The following is a 22,222-nucleotide window of genomic DNA, read 5'->3' as shown; positions in this document are numbered from 1 at the left end:
TATTCCTCCCACTGATACCAATGATGGGACACTATTCCTCCCACTGACACCAATGATGGGGCACTATTCCTCCCATTGATACCAATGATGGGACACTATTCCTCCCACTGATACCAACAATGGGTCAATATTCCTCCTAATAGCAATGATGGGGCACTAGTCCTCCCACTGATACCAATGATGGGGCACTATTCCTCCCACTGACACCAACAATGGGGTACTATTCCTCCCACTGATACCAACAATGGGGCACTATTCCTCCCACTAATAGCAATGATGGGGCACTAGTCCTCCCACTGACACCAATGATGGGTCACTATTCCTCCCGCTGATACCAACAAAACACATCAAATAAAACATTTTTAGAAATTAAATGTATTCATCAATTTAGGCCAATATGTATTCTGCTACATGTTTTTGGTTAAATAAAATCCCAATAAGTGTATATTGATTGGTTTGCACAAAAGTTATCGTGTCTATAAACTATGGGATAGATTTATGGAAATAAAATTTTTTGTTTTTACTAGAAATGGCGGCGATCAGCGACTTATAGCGGGGCTGCGATATTGTGGCGCACAATCTGACACTAGCTGACACTTTTTGGGAACCAGTGACACTAATACAGTGATCAGTGCTAAAAATATGCACTGTCACTGTGCCAATGACACTGGCTGGGAAGGGGTTAAAATCTAGGGCGATCAAGGGGTTTAATGTGTGCCTAACCAGTGTTTTTGTTGGCTTCCGCAAAAATTATAGTGTCTACAAACTATGGGATAAGTTTTAGTTTTTTTTAATGTTTTTACTAGTAATGGCAGCGATCAGCGACTTCTAGCAGGGATGCAATATTGCGGCGCGCAATCTGATACTAGCTGACACTTTTTGGGAACCAGTGGCACTAATACAGTGATCAGTGCTAAAAATATGCACTGTCACTGTGCCAATGACACTGGCTGGGAAGGGTGTTAACATTTAGGGAGATCAAGGGGTTTAATGTGTGCCTAACCAGTGTTTTTGTTGGTTTGCGCAAAAGTTATAGCGTCTACAAACTATGGGATAGATTTCTAAAATGTGGGGTTTTTTTTTTACTAGTAATGGCGGCAGTTCCAGCTGGGAAAAGAAAAAAATTAAAAGTCAGCAGCTCCAAATACTGTAGCTGCTGACTTTTATTATATAGACTAGGGTTTCTCAATCAGGGTTCCATGGAACCCTAGGATTGGTCCTGAGGTTGCTGGGGGTTCCTTGAGCAATGAGCAATTTCTGCCTCTTACATAAACTCCCACTGACACCACTGATCTTGTTAGTTATCTGTAAGGGGGTAATTCTTCCCAATGTTCCCAGTATAAGGAGCATTCTTCCCACTGACCATCATGAGTTGTATATATAGTATTTCTACACAACTGAATGACCCAAGCGCTCACTCCAATGGGAATTTTAGGCGTGCCTCTCTCCTCAGATGGGGAAACTCCAACGACTAAAAATATAAAAGAGAGGCACAAGCACCTAGTGCATTACTCTTGGACACCTTGAAAATTTTCATATTAGAATGCCAAAAACATACTCACAAACACGAAGAGCAAAAATCCCATAGGTCCAATAAGTCCACCTCAATGTTGAAAGGGCATATGAGGTCTGAGGAAGGGAGCGTGTCTCCCGAAACGTGTCAACGGTCCTTATATAGGGATATGCCCTTTCCACATCGAGGTGGACTTATTCTATGCCATTTTTGCTCTTCATGTTTGTGAGTATGTTTTTGGCATTCTAATAAAAAAAAAAATAATAACATTTTAAAGGTGTCCATGGGTAATGCACTAGGTCAGTGATGGCGAAGTGATGAGCCTGAGTGCCCAAACTTCATTACAAAACCAACTTATATTTTTCAAAATACTGCAAATAAACTGCAGCCACCCAGGTGATGATCGCACACTCCAAGAGGGATTGCAGTCAATTCACACTCACCCGGCTCTGGCGCCGGTGGCGCTGGTGTCGGTGTACCTGGCAGCAGCTTCTCCTTTTGTTGGTGCCTTTGATCACCATCCTCACTCTTGATGGTGTCCTCTCAGCACCGTCCTCTTGCTCCTCTCTGGCTGGTTCAACTCCTGGGGCTGTTGTGGCTTGGGCTCTCTCCCTCCTGAACCACCTCAGCCTCATCTCACTCTTGTCTCCACACTCCTCTCACCCTTGCTCTCCCTTCTCTCTCAGCCCTCTTTTGCCCCAGGCTCCAAGCTGTCCCTCCTCTTTTTTTAACAGGGCATGCTGGGGCTGTAGTTTTTCTTTAATTGATTAAAAAGGAGCCATAGTCTTTTGGGACTACATGTCCCATGGTGCACTTGTCCTGGCCCCTCATTGGTCCCTGGCTTCAGCTGCTCTGTCCCTGTCCTGCATTGCTTGACAGAAGAAGGGGAGCGAGCAGGGGAAATGCACTGACAGCCCCTACCACTCATTCCCCCAACTAGCTCTGATGAAGGGGGATCACACCGAAACGCGTAAGCGTTTTTTTGGAGGTCTGCATCCTTCCACGGCCTGCGGCAGCTGAGAATGCCCAGTGGAGACCCCTGGTGGTCCCTCATTGCTTATTTCCTGTGTCTCAATCATTTTGTGAGTATAATGTGTATACATCTCTATTACAATAAATTGTTTTAACCGTTTGCCAACCGCCGCACGACTATATACTGCGGCGGTCAGCCCCTCACAGGCAGAGTGACGTAGCGGTACGTCACTAGCCTGGGAGGGTCTGGGGAGCGAGCGCGCGCCGGCGGCGGCGCGCTCCCGCTCCCGCGCGGTCATGGACCCCCCCGCGCGTGTGACGATCGGCGAGGGAGAGGGAGAAAGTCAGGCAGCTAGTGTAAACAAGCTGCCTGTTATTCTCCTCAGTGTAAAGACACTGATCACACGGATCTAGTATGTAGATCCGTTGATCAGTGTCCTTACAGCTCAAGCCACAGCCAATCACAGTAGAAAGCACGCCCCTAGGGACACACACAGCCCCTCCCTCCCAAATAAAGTTAACCCCTTCACTACCAGTGTATTTTTACAGTAACAGTGCATATGTATAGCACTGATTACTGTAGAAATGTCACTGGTAACCCCAAAAGTGTCAAAAATGTCAGTCAAGGGTCCGATCTGTCCGCCCCAATGTCGCAGTACCGCAAAAAAAATCGCAGATCGCCGCCATTACGCGTTAAAAAAAAAACAACAAAAATGACAGAAATCTTTCCCTTTGTTAGTAAACGCGATAACTTTTGCGCAAACCAATAAAAATACGCTTTTTGCGATTTTTTTTACCAAACATAGGTAGCATAAAACAAATTGGCCGTAAATGTTAAAAAATTTTGATTTTTACATTTTTTTTGGGGAATTTCATATAAAAAAATGTGAAAAATATTGTTATTTTTGCAAAATTGACGCTCTTTTTTTGTTTATAGCGCGTGATCAAAAAATCGCACAGGTGATCAAATACCACCAAAAGAAAGCTCTGTTTGTGGGAAAAAAAGGACGCCAAATTCGTTTAGGTACAGCGTCGCACGACCGCGCAATTGTCCGTTAAAGTCACGCAGTGCCGAATCGCAAAATACCCCCTGGTCGTTTAGCAGCCAAATCCTCCGGGGCTTAAGTGGTTAAAGATAATGCGCTAGGCTGGTGCGCCCTCTGTCCATTTCTCTTTTCCAGCCCTCGCTCGCTTCTCCCCTTGTCACAGTGCGGGCAGTGGCGGCGGCTCTTGCGTACCCACAGAGAGGGCTCTGCGTGCCAGCTGTGGCATGCGTGCCATAGGTTCGCCATCACTGTACTAGGTGCTTGCGCGCCTTTCTTTTATATTTTTATATATATAGTATTTTTAGCAGGGGTTCCCTGAGACCAGAAATTTATTTCAAGGGTTCCTCTGTGTTGAAAAGTTTGAGAAAGACTGATATCGACACTTACCTGTCCAGGGAGCCCACGATGTCAGCACCCCAGCCGATTTTCTGGTCGGCTGCCGGGTGCTGCCGCCACCATTTGTTCTAAGGGAAACTGCCAATTAAGCCTTTCGGCTTCACAGCCGGTTCCCAACTGCACATGCACGAAGCCCGCCGCGCATTCTAATTGTCTCGGGCCACGGGGAAGGAGAAAAGGGACGGAACTTCCGAGGAACTGTGTCGCGGTGCTGAACCCCAGAAGTGGGGAAGGGTACCTGTCAAAAACAGGTACCCCCTCCCCCCTGAAATGTGGCACTGGGAGGAAGCAGATGATCAAAACTTCCACTTTTGGGTGGAACTCCACTTTAAAGCGGAGTTCCTCTGGCTTTTGTGTTTATTAGAAGTCAGCAGCTACAAAAAGTGTATCTTCTGACTTATAATAAACACATACTCACCTGTCCCACAGTCCAGCAATGTGGCCAGGAGGAGTCTCTGTCCTCTCAGTCTTCTCCTCGTGGTACCGGCATCTCATACTGTGGGCACCCAGCTGTGACAGATTGCGGCTTCCCAGCCGGGTGTGCAATGCGCATGCGCGAATCGCACTGCGCATGCGCGAGTTGCGCTGTGCGTCCTGAATGGCCGGGCAAACTTCTGGGACCTGTGACGTGTCCCAGAAGATTGCAGGAAGGGAGGGGGAGAGGAGAACTTCCGCCCTAGCCACCTAGGCAGCCCAAGTGGAAGGTACCCCCCCTCCCAAAAAAAAATGACATGCCAAATGTGGCATGTCAGGGGGTCAGGACCGCTTAAAGGGGAAGTTCCACTTTTGAGTGGAACTCCGCTTTAAGTGGCAATGTTTTGGGCCAAGCCTGTTCCTCCAACTATTTGGGAATCAGCATGTGTTATGAAACCCATTAATCTTCCTCCATGTATCTGTAACAGTATGCTCTGTGAAAATCTGGCGTTGCTATTAGCCTGAACTGATGGATTACTTCAACATTAAACATACTGACAGCTACAGAGACATTTTGGGCCATGGTGTTTCGTTGTGCTCCAGCATCCAGCTGTTTGTTCCAGCACACCCAATTTGGACGACGCCTCGCTCACACAAACTTCCATTTTTTTTTCTCCGGCCCTCTTCCTTCTCACAGATAATGCACAATAACGGACTGTGACGCGCTCAGCTGCAAATTAAAATATCTCTGCTGTTTGGCATTTGTGCACTGTCACCATGATGAATAACTCTCATATTTTAACCTTAAGAATCCGGCACAGCTGAACCGGTCAGTCCTCGTCTACAGAATTCGGGGCTCCCAGCTCAGCAGTCCGTCTGAGGAAAGAAGTTGAGTTTTCCAAAGCCTGCGTCTGATTGACTTGGAATTTAATTCTTTTATTTTATTTATTTATTTATTTTTGCCGTTGAAGAATTTCGAGTTTTTGTCGGTTCTTCTCTGCTCACGATCCGCCATGTGTAATTATATATCGATTTACTTGCTCCTGGTGAGATTCACTGCTATAATTGTTTCGTAATTATACTATTAGGCAGGCCTGATGGAACGGCCAAGATGCTATTCCAGAGGTGTCAACACACAAGCACTGCTGTGCAGAGCCTTTAAAACAGTGGTTCTTAACCTGGGTTCCATCGAACCCCAGGGGTTCGGTGAGTCAGGTTCGGCGGAGGTCAAGACACACACACCCGACTCATATGATTCATGATGACACGCCCCGCTCATCCCCCCGAGAAAATATTACTGATTGTGAGGCCGAGCACACCCCGGGAAATCAGAGCTGCGGTCGGGACAACTCACAGCCATTACACATAGAAACTTGACGCTCTGCCCCCTGTACCTCCCCCAGCAGGTTTCCAGCCTATCTCCTGCAGGCTGCTTGAGTGGGCGGGATGGGGATGTACCTGACCACGGAGATCGTGCCCGCCCGGAAGAGGGAAGACTGAGCAGCTGAGCAGTGGAAGCCGAGTGAATGTTCCTGGAGGTCAGCTCAGCTAGCTGTACATGGTGGATTAGTTTACAAGCACCTCTATGCTAAGTCTGCTGAGTTACTGCATGGTATGCCCTCCCAACACCTCCCCCCCCAGTGTGTGCCCTCCTGACACCCCATGGTATGCCCTCCCAACACCTCCCCCCCAGTATGTGCCCTCCTGACACCCCATGGTATGTCCTCCCAATGCCCCCCCCCCCCGGTGTGCCCTCCTGATACCCCATGGTATGCCCTCCCAACACCTCCCCCCAGTGTGTGCCCTCCTGACACCCCATGGTATGCCCTCCCAACACCTCCCCCCAGTGTGTTCCCTCCTGACACCCCATGGTATGTCCTCCCAACACCTCCCCCCCAGTGTGTGCCCTCCTGACACCCCATGGTATGCCCTCCCAACACCTCCCCCCCCAGTGTGTGCCCTCCTTACACCCCATGGTATGTCCTCCCAATGCCCCCCCCCCCCGGTGTGCCCTCCTGATACCCCATGGTATGCCCTCCCAACACCTCCCCCAGTGTGTGCCCTCCTGACACCCCATGGTATGCCCTCCCAACACCTCCCCCCAGTGTGTTCCCTCCTGACAACCCATGGTATGCCCTCCCAACACCTCCCCCCCCAGTGTGTTCCCTCCTGACACCCTATGGTATGTCCACCCCCCCCCCCCCCCCCGCAGTGTGTGCCCTCCTGTCCTGATACCCCATGGCATGCCCTCCCAAAACCTCCCCCCCAGTGTGTGCCCTCCTGACACCCCATGGTATGCCCTCCCAACCCCCCCCCAACTGTGTGCCTCACTGACACCCCATGGTATGCCCTCCCAACCCCACCCCAGTGTGTGCCCTCCTGACACCCCATGGTATGTCCTCCCACCCCCCCCCCCCCCAACCCCAGTGTGTGCCCTCCTAATACCCCATGGTGGCCTCCTGACTGATTTGCAGTAAATATTCATTAATATGTTTTTGTTTTTGTGTGAAAATCACGTTTTAATGGTTTTGTTCTTTGTTCTTAATGGTTTTGTTCTTTAATGGTTTTGTTCATTTTTTGCACCTATGTATAATAAATATATACCTAAATATATACCTATGTTTTGAATTTAAAAAAAAATCATATTTTATTTTTCCAATTAAGAAGGGTTCGGTGAATGCGCATATGAAACTGGTGGGGTTCAGTACCTCCAACAAGGTTAAGAACCACTGCTTTAAAACCAACGTGCATACAAGAATTTATAAAGTTCTCCTGGATACCAAGTAACAATATGGGTTTTTTTTTTAAACAATAAGGCCAAAAAGGTAAGTTGGTTACAGTCCCGGGGTTACAAGAGTGAATGGAAATGTAAACAAAAGTACCTTGATTAACTGGCCATAATCCCAATATAGAACATCAAAAAACACAATCTAAGAGATAGTGGGACTTTAAAAAGGGCCAATGTGGGAGGGATGGTCACAAATAGAGCCACAAATTTTCATATAAAAGACATATTTATTGTATCACAAGAATAAAAAGAAAAATTTTACATGTAAACATACTGTATATAAAAACTAGTGATTGGCCGATATCACTTTTTTATTGTCAATACCGATACCGATATTTCGGTCATCGCTTATCGGTATCAGCCGATATCTGCCGATATTTTCGGACATTTTAAAAAAAAATTTTTATTATGATTTTCTTTTTTTACAGGTACTTTTGTGGAGGGATCTGGGGGTCTAAAATACCCCTAAACCCCTCCTCTGCACTTAAAAGCATTCAAAACGCCAAGTTTGGCTGTTTTGAATGCTGTAATTTTTTTTTAATTTGCCGCCGACTACCCGGAATTGATGTCATGACATCACTTCCGGGTTTTTACATGGAGACCCGATCAGAGCGGAATGCGGCTTTGATTGGGTCTTCGGCGGCCGTGCAGGTAGGATGCCCGGGTCTCCCGGGGGGATGGGAGACCCGGGCGAGCTGCGGAAGGCAGCAGGAGGGGGGGGACGTCCCACGTCCCCTTCCGCTCCTTGTAATGACAGCCGAGCGGCTGCATCGGTTATCATTACAAGACAGCCGATCGTCGGCTATGGACGCCGGTACTGGGGTGATGCGTCTAGCTGCAGGCATCAATCCGGTACAGCACTTTCCCGAAATATCAGCAATATCAGTAACCTCAGGGGCCGATTCCGATATATCGGGGAAAGTGCAGATCAGCCCTTGATATACCGGCTTTTGCCGATAATCGGTTGATCCCTAATAAAAACATTTGTAGAAACATGCTTCCTGTAGGAACGCTGATACAATGATACCAAGTGGGTAACAGTGGTCTCTTTTGAGCAAAGTCTAGAGGTCCCCAGTAAGCCAACATATTTTGCACTAAGGCTTCCTCAGGACCAGAGAGGCCATAAAGACCGTTATTCCCATGAAGTCAGGTGCATGGTAAAACATGTCCCGGGGCAGGCGTCGGGACTATGTATGGCAGGGATGATCACATCATATGGTATCTATATAAAAGATGAATCACCATAGTACCATCGCAGGATTGGAGAGAAGGAGTATCCGGATATTAGATCACTCTGTTAGATAATAAAATACCCTCCTAAAGCCACAACGTCTAGCATCCACAAAGGGGTCTTATCTCCTGGAGATATGGTTTATATTTGAGACCAACCGTGACTATATGCCTCACAGGGCAGATAGTTGGTGCCAAGTTCATAGGCCCAAGGGTATAGGGATATCAGGGTCTCCCGTCACAGTTGCGTCCTTCAAAAATGCCTTTTATTTTATTTTTTTAACCGTTGAAGAATTTCGAGTTTTTGTCGGTTCTTCTCTGCTCGCGATCCGCCATGTGTAATTATATATCGATTTACTTGCTCCTGGTGAGATTCACTGCTATAATTGTTTCATAATTATACTATTAGGCAGGCCTGATAGAATGGCCAAGATGCTATTCCAGAGGTGTCAACACACAAGCACTGCTGTGCAGAGCCTTTAAAACCAACGTGGATACAAGAATTTATAAAGTTCTCCTGGATACCATGTAACAATATGGGGTTTTTTTTTTTTAAAACAATAGGGCCAAAAAGGTAAGTTGGTTACAGTCCCGGGGTTACAAGAGTGTATGGAAATTTAAACAAAAGTACCTTGATTAACTGGCCATAATCCCAATATAGAACATCAAAAAAAACAATATCTAAGAGATAGTGGGACTTTAAAAAGGGCCAATGTGGGAGGGATGGTCACAAACAGAGCCACAAATTTTCATATAAAAGACATATTTATTATATCACAAGAATAAAAAGAAAAACTTTACATGTAAACATATATAAAAACATTTGTAGAAACATGCTCCCTGTAGGAACGCTGATACAATGATACCAAGTGGGTAACAGTGGTCTCTTTTGAGCACAGTTTAGAGGTCCCCAGTAAGCCAACGTGTTTTGCACTAAGGCTTCCTCAGGACCAGAGAGGCCATAAAGACCGTTATTCCCATGAAGTCAGGTGCATGGTAAAACATGTCCCGGGGCAGGCGTCGGGACTATGTATGGCAGGGATGGTCATATTATATGGTATCTATATAAAAGATGAATCACCATAGTACCATCGCAGGACTGGAGAGAAAGAGTATCCGGATATTAGATCACTCTGTTAGATAATAAAATACCCTCCTAAAGCCACAACGTCTAGCATCCACAAAGGGGTTTTATTTCCTGCAGATATGGTTTATATTTGAGACCAACCGTGACTATATGCCTCACAGGACAGATAGTTGGTGCCAAGTTCATAGGCCCAAGGGTATAGGGATATCAGGGTCTCCCCTCACAGTTGCGTCCTTCAAAAATGCCTTCTATTTTATTTTTTTAACCGTTGAAGAATTTTGAGTTTTTGTCGGTTCTTCTCTGCTCGCGATCCGCCATGTGTAATTATATATCGATTTACTTGCTCCTGGTGAGATTCACTGCTATAATTGTTTCATAATTATACTATTAGGCAGGCCTGATGGAACGGCCAAGATGCTATTCCAGAGGTGTCAACACACAAGCACTGCTGTGCAGAGCCTTTAAAACCAACGTGGATACAAGAATTTATAAAGCTCTCCTGGATACCATGTAGCAATATGTTTTTTTTTTTTAAACATTAAGGCCAAAAAGGTAAGTTGGTTACAATCCCGGGGTTACAAGAGTGTATGGAAATATTAACCTTCTGGGATTCTCTTGAATATATTAGTATATCCAGTAGTTGCTGCCAATTGCCTTGGATGCTTTCTCTGCAGGCGTACTGGAATGTGGCCTACCAGGCAATGCTAGCCAGCCCCATCTGTTAGATATAAACGATACACATAATTGTATCATACACTTTTCACTCAGTTCATCAAAAAAACATAAAAACACGCTTGTAAGGCGCAACGCAGCCCCAGCCCCCGGGCCGTATGGGCTTTCCAAGGTCTACAACCTGATTATAGGGAGTTTGGCCCTGGTGCGAAACAACTTTATCTTGGGTTTAATTGAAGGCCTCAGCTGTTTGGAAGAGTTCTGGATGCTGAAACCCAATTTCTGAATCTACCCCGTGAATTCCTCTCTTTAGCAAACAGATAAAATTAAAAAAACAAAAAAGAAGATGATGAGCTTGATGCACTTTTTGGATTGGTGTGGCACAGAAAAGGGTTCATCCTAGGAGACCTTCAGAGGCAGACTGGTAATGTTCGGGCGAGGGGGCAAGTACAAACCAGAGGCCCATGGTGCAGCGACTCGGCCCCCCTCCCACTTTCTCTCACCCCCCCTCCACTCTCCCATTCCAAGCTGAAGCCCTGCTCCAGGTACTCTTTACTTACTAGCTGAATCCGGGCTCCTGACCTGGCCAGCAGGGGGAGGTTGGGGCTGGACGGGGCAGAAGAGTCTCCAGTGAGGCATGGAACCGGCCTCTGCTCAGACACAGTTTACACCATCAATGCTGGGGGGGGGGGGGGAGGTCTGTGCTCTGTCCTTGTCTTCATCCCGCACTCAGTAGGTCAGCGGTGGAGACTTTTTACTTCTCTTCACCAGGAATCCTTAAGGCATGTCTGAGGCAGAAGCAGTGCAGCCTTTTTACGGGGCATCAGAGCGGCCCAGGGGGCAATTGCCCCCCCTGCCCCCTGGCCCAGTCCTCCCCTGGAGACCTTCATCCTATTCAGGGATAAAGTCACAGATGCTGTGCAAATACATTCACCGACCACTTTATTAGGTACACCGGTTCAATTGCTTGGTAACACAAATTGCTAATCAGCCAATCACATGGCAGCAACTCAATGCATTTAGACAACTAGACGTGGTGAAGACGTTTTTCTGATGTTCAAACCGAGCATTAGAATTGGGAAGAAAGGGAATTTGGGTGACTTTGAACGTGGCATGGTTGTTGGTGCCAGACGGGCTGGTCTGAGTATTTCTGGGATTTTCACACACAACCATCTCTCGGGTTTTACAGAGAATAGTCAGAAAAAGAGAAAATATCCAGTGAGCGGCAGTTGTGTGGAGGAAAATGTCTTGTTGATGTCAGAGGTCAGAGGAGAATGGGCAGACTGGTTCCAGATGAAAGAAAGGCAACAGTAACTCAAATAACCACTCGTTACAACCAAGGTATGCAGAATACCATCTCTGTTTGCACAACACATCCAACCTTAAAGCAGATGGGCTACAGCGGCGAAAGACCACACCTTGTGCCACTCCTGTCAGCTAAGAACAGGAAACTGAGGCTACAATTCGCACAGGCTCACCAAAATTAGACAATAGAAGATTGGAAAAAGGTTGCCTAGTCTGATGAGTCTCAATTTCAGCTACGACATTCAGATGGTAGGGTCAAAATTTGGCGCATTGATCCATCCTGCCTTGTATCAATGATTCAGGCTGTTGGTGGTGGTGTAAAGGTGTGGAAGATATTTTCTTGGCACATTTTGGGCCCCTTAATACCATTTGAGCATTGTTTAAATGCCATGGCCTACCTGAGTATTGTTGCTGGCCATGTCCATCCCTTTATGACTACAGTGTCCCCATCTTCTGATGGCTCCTTCCAGCAGGATAATGCACCATGTCACAAAGCTCCAATCATCTCACCACTGGTTTCTTCACCATGACAATGAGGTCACTGTACTCCAATGGCCTCCACTCTCACCAGATCAGGTAACTGTACTCCAATGGCCTCCACACTCACCAGATCAGGTAACTGTACTCCAATGGCCTCCACACTCACCAGATCAGGTAACTGTACTCCAATGGCCTCCACACTCACTCAAAATGAAAGCCATGCACCCATTCTTCCTCCAACATAGTTCCCGTGGCTGTCAATCAAAGTCTGTCAGCCAATCAGGAGAGAGAGGGAGGGCGAGGTCGAATGGCAGCTCCTTGTCTGAATGGACACACTGAGTTGCAGCTCGGCTCGGGTGCCCCCATAGCAAGCTGCTTGTCGTAGGGGCACTCGATAGGAGGGAGGGGCCAGGAGCTGAAAGGAGGGACCTGAGAAGAGGAGGATCCGGGCTGCTCTGTGCATAACCAACTGCACAGAGGAGGGAAGTGTAACATGTTTGATATAAAAAAAAAAAAAAAAAAAAAAACAACGAGACTTTACAATCACTTTAACCAGTTGCCGACCGCCGCACGACTATTTACGTCGGCAGTCAGCCCCTCACAGGCAAAGCGACGTAGGGCTACGTTGCTAGCCTGTAAGGGTTTTGGGAGCGAGCGCGTGCCGCTCGTTCACGGACCCCCCCTGCGCGTGTGCCCAGCGGACCCGATGTCCGCCGGGCACTCGCGATCGTCCGTGACAGCGGGAGAAAGGCAGGCGGCTAATGTAAACAAAGCCGCTTGTCATTCTCCCCTGTGTAAGAATGGTGATCATACGGTTCTACTATGTAGGACTGTTGATCACTGTTCTTACACATCAAGCCACAGCCAATCACAGTTAGAAACACGCCATGTCAGTCAAGGGTCCGATCTGTCCACCTCAATGTCGCAGTACCGCAAAAAAAATCGCAGATCGCCGCCATTACGCGTTAAAAAAAAAACAACAGAAATGACAAAAATCTTTCCCTTTGTTAGTAAACGTAATAACTTTTGCGCAAACCATAAAACCAAAATACGCTTTTTGCAATTTTTTTTACCAAACATATGTAGCATAAAACAAATTGGCCGAAAATGTTAAAAAATTTTGATTTTTACATTGTTTTAGGGGAATTTCATATAAAAAAATGTGAAAAATATTGTTATTTTTGCAAAATTGGCGCTCTTTTTTTGTTTATAGCGCAGGATCAAAAAATCGCACAGGTGATCAAATACCACCAAAAGAAAGCTCTGTTTGTGGAAAAAAAAGGACGCCAAATTCGTTTAGGTACAGCGTCGCACGACCGCGCAATTGTCCGTTAAATTCACGCAGTGCCGAATCGCAAAATAGGGCCTGGTCAGGAAGGGGGTAAAATCTTCCGGGGCTTAAGTGGTTAACAAAAACTAAACACTTTAAGAAATATTTTATGTTACATTGTCACTGAATGTATACAAACGTGGGCTTTTCCAGCTCTGATATAAATGTAAGATAGTCTATAAGATCCTTCTGCTTCAATAAATGTCACTTTCATTAGCCAAGCGGTTCCAATGTTTATCCCAGCATTTCATTTGTCACTGAGCTGGCTGCTTGATTCGGCTTTTAATGCAAACTCACTTTTTTTTTTTTTCATTTTTCCTTTCCTGACGTTTATAAATGAATATACATTATTGTATGAACGCGAGTCAAGTTTGCGTCTTGAAAATGTTTAGAGAAGCAACATTGTCGCAAGTTTTCTGTTCCAGCATCCATCAATTAGTCTCTCAAAGTTGCATCTAAACAGGTTTTAATTCCAAAAATAATGCTAATGTATTTTCTTTGCCAAATTAATTCTCAAAGTAGATGGAAACTCAATCAGCAAAATCTCAAAAATGATTTAACATGGAAGTGTAATGTAATGGTATTAGTCATTTTATATATATATACAATATCTCACAAAAGTGAGTACACCCCTCACATTTTTGTAAATATTTTATTCTATCTTTTCATGTGACAACACTGAAGAAATGACACTTTGCTACAATGTAAAGTAGTGAGTGTACAGCTTGTATAACAGTGTACATTTGCTGTCCCCTCAAAATAACTCAACACACAGCCGGCAGACCAATGCCCCTCCCCCCGACTGATGGACGATCGATCGGTCGGTTGGAAGGCAGGCAGGCCTTCTAAACTGCTGGCAATGAAAGCAGTGACGGCTGGTGCTCGGAAATTCGAGGGAGCGGCAAACCAATGCCCCTCCCCCCCAAATGACGGACGATCGATCGGTCAGTTGGAAGGCAGGCAGGCCTTCTAAACTGCTGGCAACAAAAGCAGTGATGGCTGGTGCTCGACAAACCAAAACCCCCCCCCCAACGTACGGACGGACGATCGGTTAGAAGGCAGACAGGCAACACATTCCCCCCCCCCCCGGACAGTCTTCCTCCTTACCTCCTCCTGTCCGAGCGCTGGGTGGCTGAGCCGCTGTGCTTCTCCTTCAGCCGTGTGTCTTCTCCCTCTTCCTGGCCACTGGCCATTAAGATCTTCTCCTTTTGGCCAATCGGGAAAGGGGTCTCACAACCCTCTTCCTGATTAGCTGGGAGGAGAGTAAGTGTGACAATAGTATTGCCATACAACTGGGTGGGCTCGGGGCGCAGTGCTAAGCACCCTGAGCCCACCCTTTTTTGAAGCCTATCATCTGCCTATTTTCCAGCACTGCCTTAACCTTCTTGGGCATGGAGGTCACCAAAACTTCACAGGTTGCCACTGGAGTCCTCATCCACTCCTCCATGATGACATCACAGAGCTGGTGGATGTTAGAAACCTTGTGCTCCTCCACCTTCCGTTTGAGGATGCCCCACAGATGCTCAATAAGGTTTAGGTCTGGAGACATGCTTGGCCAGTCCATCACCTTTACCCTCAGCTTCTTCAGCAAGGCAGTGGTCTTCTTGGAGGTGTGTTTGGGGTCGTTATCATGTTGGAATATTGCCCTGCCGCCCAGTCTCTGAAGGGAGGGGATCATGCTCTGCTTCCGTATGTCACAGTACATGTTGGCATTCATGGTTCCCTCAATGAACTGTAGCTCCACAGTGCCGGCTGCACTCATGCAGCCCCAGACCATGACACCCCCACCACCATGCTTGACTGTAGGCAAGACACACTTGTCTTTGTACTCCTCACCTGGTTGCCACCACACACGTTTGACACCATCTGAACCAAATAAGTTTATCTTGGTCTCATCAGACCACAGGACATGGTTCCAGTAATCCATGTCCTTAGTCTGCTTGTCTTCAGCAAACTGTTTGTGGGCTTTCTTGTGCATCATCTTTAGAAGAGGCTTCCTTCTGGGATGACAGCCATGCAGACCAATTTAATGCAGTGTGCGGCGTATGGTCTGAGCACTGACAGGCTGACCCCTCACCCCTTCAACCTCTGCAGCAGTGCTGGCAGCACTCATACGTCTATTTCCCAAAGACAACCTCTGGATATGACGCTTAGCACGTGCACTCAACTCCTTTGGTCATCCATGGTGAGGCCTGTTCTGAGTGGAACCTGTCCTATTAAACTGCTGTATGGTCTTGGCCACCATGCTGCAGCTCAGTTTCATGGTATTGGCAATCTTCTTATAGCCTAGGTCATCTTTATAGAGGATCAACAATTCTTTATTTTCAGATCCTCAGAGAGTTCTTTTCCATGAGGTGCCATGTTGAACTTCCGGTGACCAATATGAGAGAGTGAGAGCGATAACACCAAATTTAGCACACCTGCTCCCTGCTCAGTGGGAGCATGCGCACATAGATGGCTCCTTTACAGTGGGAGCATGCACACATATATGCTTTGTAGTGGCAGCTTGCACACAGAAATGTCTCCTTTGCAATGGGAGCATGCACACATAGATGTCTCCCTTGCAGCAGTAGTGTGCGCCCATAGATGTCTCCTTTGCAGCAGCAGCGCACACACACAGCTATCTCCCTTTCAGTAGCAGCAAGTACACATAGATGTCTCCTTTGCAACAAGAGCGTACACACATAGATGTGTTCTTTGCCGCAGCATCAGCGTGTCACATAGATGTCTCTTTTGCAACAGCAGCAGGGCTTACACATAAATGTCTGCTTTGCCGCAGGAGCGTGTGTGTACCCATAGATGTCTGCTTTGCCGCAGGAGCATGTGTGTACCCATAGATGTCTGCTTTGCAGCAGCAGTGCACACACATAGCTATCTCCCTTTCAGCAGCAGCATGTACACATAAATGTTTCCTTTGCAGCAGCAGCAAGTACACATACTGTAGATGTCTTCTTTGCAGAAGCAGCGTGTACACATAGGTGTCTCCTTTACAGCAGGAGCGTGCACACCTAGATGTCTCCTTTGCAACAGCAGCAGCATGCACACATAGATATCTCCTTTGCAGTGGCAGCGTGCAAACATAGATGTCTCCCTTGCAGCGGCAGCATGCACACATAGAGGTCTCCTTTGCAGCAGCAGCATGCACACATAGATGTCTCTTTTGCAGCAGGAGCGCGTAAACATAAATGTCTCCTTTGCATCGGGAGTGTGTACACATGGATGTCTCCATTGCAGCAGCAGCGTGTACACATGCTGTAGATGTCTCCCTTGCAGCAGTAGTGTGCACACATAGTTGTCTCCTTTGCATCAGGAGCGCATGAACATAGATGTCTCCTTTGCAGCAGGAGTATGTACACATAGATGTCTCCTTTGCAGCAGCAGCGTGTACACATATGTGTCTCCTTTGCAGCAGGAGCATGTACGCATAGACATCTCCTTTGCAGCGGGAGCGTGTACACATAAATATCTCCTTTGCAGCGGGAGCGTGCACACATAGAGGTCTCCTTTGCAGCGGGAGTGTGCATACATAGAGGTCTCCTTTGCAGCGGGAGCGTGCATACATAGAGGTCTCCTTTGCAGCAGGAGCGTGTACACAGAGATGTCTCCTTTGCAGAGGGAGCATGCACACATAGATGTCTCCTTTGCAGCAGGAGCGTGCACACATAGATGTCTCCTTTGCAGCAGGAGCAGGCACACATAGATGTCTCCTTTGCAGCTGGAGCGTGCACACATAGAGGTCTCCTTTGCAGCAGGAGCATGCACACATAGATGTCTCCTTTGCAGCAGGAGCGTGCACACATAGATGTCTCCTTTGCAGCAGGAGCGAGCACACATAGATGTCTCCTTTGCAGCCGGAGCGTGCACACATAGAGGTCTCCTTTGCAGCAGGAGTGTGCACACATAGATGTCTCCTTTGCAGCAGGAGCGTGCACACATAGATGTCTCCTTTGCAGCAGGAGCGTGCACACATAGAGGTCTCCTTTGCAGCAGGAGTGTGCACACATAGATGTCTCATTTGCAGCAGGAGCGGGCACACATAGAAGTTGCCTTTGCAGCAGGAGCATGCACACATTTATGTCTCCCTTGCAGCAGGAGCGTGTACACATAGAGGTTGCCTTTGCAGCAGGAGCGTGCACACATATATGTCTCCTTTGCAGCAGGAGCGGGCACACATAGAAGTTGCCTTTGCAGCAGGAGCATGCACACATTTATGTCTCCCTTGCAGCAGGAGCGTGTACACATAGAGGTTGCCTTTGCAGCAGGAGCATGCACACATAGATGTCTCCCTTGCAGCAAGAGCGTGAACAAATAGAGGTCTCCTTTGCAGCAGGAGCGTGCACACATAGAGGTCTCCTTTGCAGCAGGAGCATGCACACATAGATATCTCCTTTGCAGCAGGAGCGTGTACACAGAGATGTCTCCTTTGCAGAGGGAGCGTGCACACATAGAGGTCTCCTTTGCAGCAGGAGCGTGCACACATAGATATCTCCTTTGCAGCAGGAGCATGCACACATAGATATCTCCTTTGCAGCAGGAGCGTGTACACAGAGATGTCTCCTTTGCAGAGGGAGCGTGCACACATAGAGGTCTCCTTTGCAGCAGGAGCGTGCACACATAGATGTCTCCTTTGCAGCAGGAGCGTGCACACATAGATGACTCCTTTGCAGCCGGAGCGTGCACACATAGAGGTCTCCTTTGCAGCAGGAGCGTGCACACATAGATGTCTCCTTTGCAGCAGGAGCGTGCACACATAGAGGTCTCCTTTGCAGCAGGAGCGTGCACACATAGAGGTCTCCTTTGCAGCAGGAGCGTGCACACATAGATGTCTCCTTTGCAGCAGGAGCGTGCACACATAGATGTCTCCTTTGCAGCAGCAGTGTGCACACATACATGTCTCCTTTGCAGCAGGAGCACGTAAACATAGATGTCTCCTTTGCAGCAACAGCGTGCACAGATAGGTGTCTCCTTTGCAGCAGGAGCACGTATACATAGATGTCTCCTTTGCAGTGGGAGCGTGTACACATAGAGGTCTCCTTTGCAGCAGCATGCACACAGAGGTTGCCTTTGCTGCTGACTTGGCAAATGAGTCACCTGCAGACAAGATCAGGGCATAGCACTGCAGAGACCTGCCAGGCATATAATAAACAATCCGGTTATAATATCTCTTTATTCTCCCATCCACATAGACACAAAGAGAGGAAAAAAACTGCTAGAAATTCAAACATTTTCCCACTCCATCCAAACCTGAAAAAAAATAATGTCAGTTCTTCCAATGTTAATGACTTTAGCCAACTTTATTTAAACTACAATCTTGCTGGAATGACACCAATGTCTCCATTTCACCCCTCCCCCCACACCTGTGGAGAATTCACTTCTTCACATGGTGCCTATCGATGTGAAATCTATGGGAATCGCATAGATTCTAATCCGGGACTTTCTGGCAGAGGAAAACGATCGCTGCACATTATACTGTTACTTTCAGCGTTTAGCGGATTGTGTTTATTGGACTAAACAAAAAAAAATGAGCTCCGATGTTATCTTTCCGAAAGACGGCGCGTTCTTCTTTAAGGGTTTGGCTGCCACCTTGTGGAGGAATTGTTGGGTATTCTTCCAGTCTGCGCCCAGGCAGGAAGGGGTGGAATGGGGCTGACTAATAGAAGCAAATCAAATATTTCTTAAAAATTATTATTAATTATTAAATTTCTTAAAATTATAATTAATCGAGCTGCATCATGTTCTCTATATGCAGTGCTGTATTTTGGTTCTGTGCTGCCCAAGGCAAGACTAAAATTGGACACCCCCCCTCCCCCATTTAAATTTGTCCCATCCCAACCACTTTAACCACTCTCTGTGTGCCAGCAATACATATACTGCGGCAGGTCAGCGCTATCCCGCGAAATGACGTACCTATACGTGGCTTCGCGGGACCGCTAGCGGGGGTCTTTTTGACCCCTGATCTCTCAATAAAGAGGACCTGTCTTGCTTATTTCTATTACAAGGGATATTTATATTTCATGTAATAGGAATAAAAGTGATCAAACAAAAAAAACTGTGTAAAAATAAGAAATAAAAAGTAAAAGAAAAAAATAAAAATAAATGTAAAGCACCTCGTCCCTCCTTGCCTATATCTTAAATATTGGTGTAATAGCACAGTGAGAGGGGAAGATGGAGATCCTGTGTTTCTGCTAAGGAGGAAAACGGATCTCTGCCTTCCCACATTCAGAGCGCTTCCCCTACACAGTTAGAAAGCACTCCCAGGGAGCACACTTAACCCTTTGATTGCCCACTGATGTTAACCCCTTCCCTGCCAGTGCCATTGTACAGTGACAGTGCATATTTTAGCAGTGACACCAAGAAGAGGAGAAGAGAGACGCAAGCAGCACTGCAGGGTGGGAGGCCAACACAGTAGAAGCCCTGGCAGTAGGGAGAATCGGCAATGCAGGTAGTGATTAGGGTGTGCCCAGGCACACCTGACACACCCCCTGCACACACCTATGTATTCCTTATTAGTATTGAAGTCTAGAGTTTATAACATGACTGTAACAAACTCACTCAGGACAGGGGCTTTTGGAGGGGACTTGAAACTAACCTCTTGCCTACTGACTATGGGCCCTGGCTTGTGAGGGAACACTGCTCTTTGTGGGGTGTATGCTGGGGGGACCCTTGGAGTAATTTTACTTTGGATTCAAGTCCACATCTTGCCAAGACACACAGACTCTGAGACTCTAGGCCTAGGATTTATGTTAAAGGCCCAGCTACCTATTGCCAATAGGGGACCGCTCCGCACAGTCAGACTCATGGCAGATGCTAATGTCATCAGCTCAACCACCTGTCTTCCACACATTGTTGATTGTGCTGATTAACTCACCTATTGTCTACTGTGGGGATGTGTTTACACTTATAATAATATGTATTGTACTTCATGAGCTTGATGATGGCAAGTCTGCTAGTTAATTAGCTCAAGTTAATTAAATCACTGTCATCTATTAGTTGCTAGTGGGAAAGTAGAATACTGCTTGTGTTGGTTGTTCCTTAGATATGTAAATTATATTTCTGTACACAATTTAATTTGCATATGATAATGTAATCAGGCACCTGACCTGGTGGGGTATATATTCGGTGTGAGTTTGTTCAATAAATGTTCCAGATCTTAAACAAGCTAAGTCTCAGCTAGTTTGGGGGGACCTGTCTTTCACACATTGTTGATTGTGCTAATTAACTCACCTATTGTCTACTGTGGGGGGATGTGTTTACACTTATAATAATGTGTATTGTACTTCAGGAGCTCGAAGACAGCAAGTCTGCTAGTTAATTAGCTGAAGGTAATTAAATCATTGTCATCTATTAGTTGCTGGTGGAAAAGTAGAATAGTGTTTGTGTTGGTTGTTCCTTAGATATGGTAATTATATTTCTGTACACAATTTCATCTGCATATGATAATGTAATCAGGCACCTGACCTGGTGGGGTATATATTCGGTGTGAGTTTGTTCAATAAATGTTCCAGATCTTATACAAGCTAAGTCTCGGCTAGTTTTGTATGGGGGGGGGGGGGCGGCTAGAATATCTGATGCCTATGTTCAAGACTGAAGGAAGCGGTATTCTGATGGAAGCACACAAGCACATTGTGGGTCACGGTTCATTGACTGTCTCCTACAACATCACTTCAGTCTCCAACCACTCCTGTAAAACAATCTCTGACCATTTCCTCTCGTATGTCCTCAGTCCTTGACAGTTTTTTGTAGCATTACATGTAATACATTTGATATTCGACCCTTTGTAGATATTACGGGGGCGCATTTGAGGGTCCTGTTACCTTGCCAGTTGACAACTACTGCCCTAAGGGTTCAATTCCGATATGAGACTCCCCTTCCAATATAAAAAAATGGCACATCGTCACCTACAGGGGGGAAGGCTAACTGCAATGGCCTACATGTGCTCCTGGTTGGTATCCACTGCACATGTATGGAACGGGCACAGGTACGGGGGGAGGGCCTCATGCTCCCTCACCTCCTTTAATGTCTTATACGTATCTACATCTATTTATTGAAGCAATTTTAACTCCGCTCTACAGACAACATTATTATTCCGGCTTTAAATTGCTTGGTGATGACAGTACAGAGGGAGATTTTTCCTCTAAGAAGATTATAGTCTTTCTGCTCTTTTCTAACAACGGTAACTGGAAAAACACACTTCTTCGGATCTCTTGAAATAATGTAGCGAGAGCGGGAACAGGAACACATTTCCTTCTACTCAGAAGCCTCGGAATCTGCTAATGAAAGTAATTATTTTCTCGTTTTGAGTTTTATTCCAACATTTGCCTGATTTCTTATCTATGTGACTGTCATTTGTACTATCTTGCTGTTCCATAGTTTAACCATTGCATTTCATACAGCAGTTCAGGGGCGTTGCTAGGCACTCAGGGGGGCATGCCCCAGCCAGATCTTCTACTGAGCTCCCCCTGGTGCCCTGTGAGAAATGGGCTAGGGGTGTCTTTTTTTTGGGGGGGGGGGATTTATTGGAACCCGAGGTGTAACTGGAACCTTCAGGACCCCGCTCCATCGACCTTGGAGCCCTTTCTATCAGTCCCGGGGCCCTTTCCTCCAAGCTCTGATGCCCTTCTCTCTAGGTTCAAGGACCTTCCCTCCAGGCAAGGTCCCTTCCCACTGATCTCAGGACCCTTTACTCCTATCACTGAGACCATTATAAACCCCAGTTCAAACTACTGCAACTTATTATGTGACTTGCAACCCATAAAGTTGCACGACAAGTCAAATCACATTCATTTCAATAAGTGCCGTCCTAATCAATGTCCCTCAAGTTGCAGTGACAAAAAAAGGTTCCTGTACTACTTTTGCAATGTAAATCACAAAAGTTGCAATCAAGTTGCAAGGAGGTCAGGAGGAAATCACAAGCAAGCTGCACAACTTTGGGGTCACAGCACTGTGAACCGTACAGTCTATCAGGGTCCTTTCACATGTTCTGCAGCAG

Source organism: Pelophylax lessonae (assembly GCF_965119305.1).
Source record: "Pelophylax lessonae genome assembly, chromosome: 9".
In the NCBI taxonomy this organism is placed as follows: Eukaryota; Metazoa; Chordata; class Amphibia; order Anura; family Ranidae; genus Pelophylax; species Pelophylax lessonae.
This window is presented reverse-complemented; position numbering follows the sequence as displayed.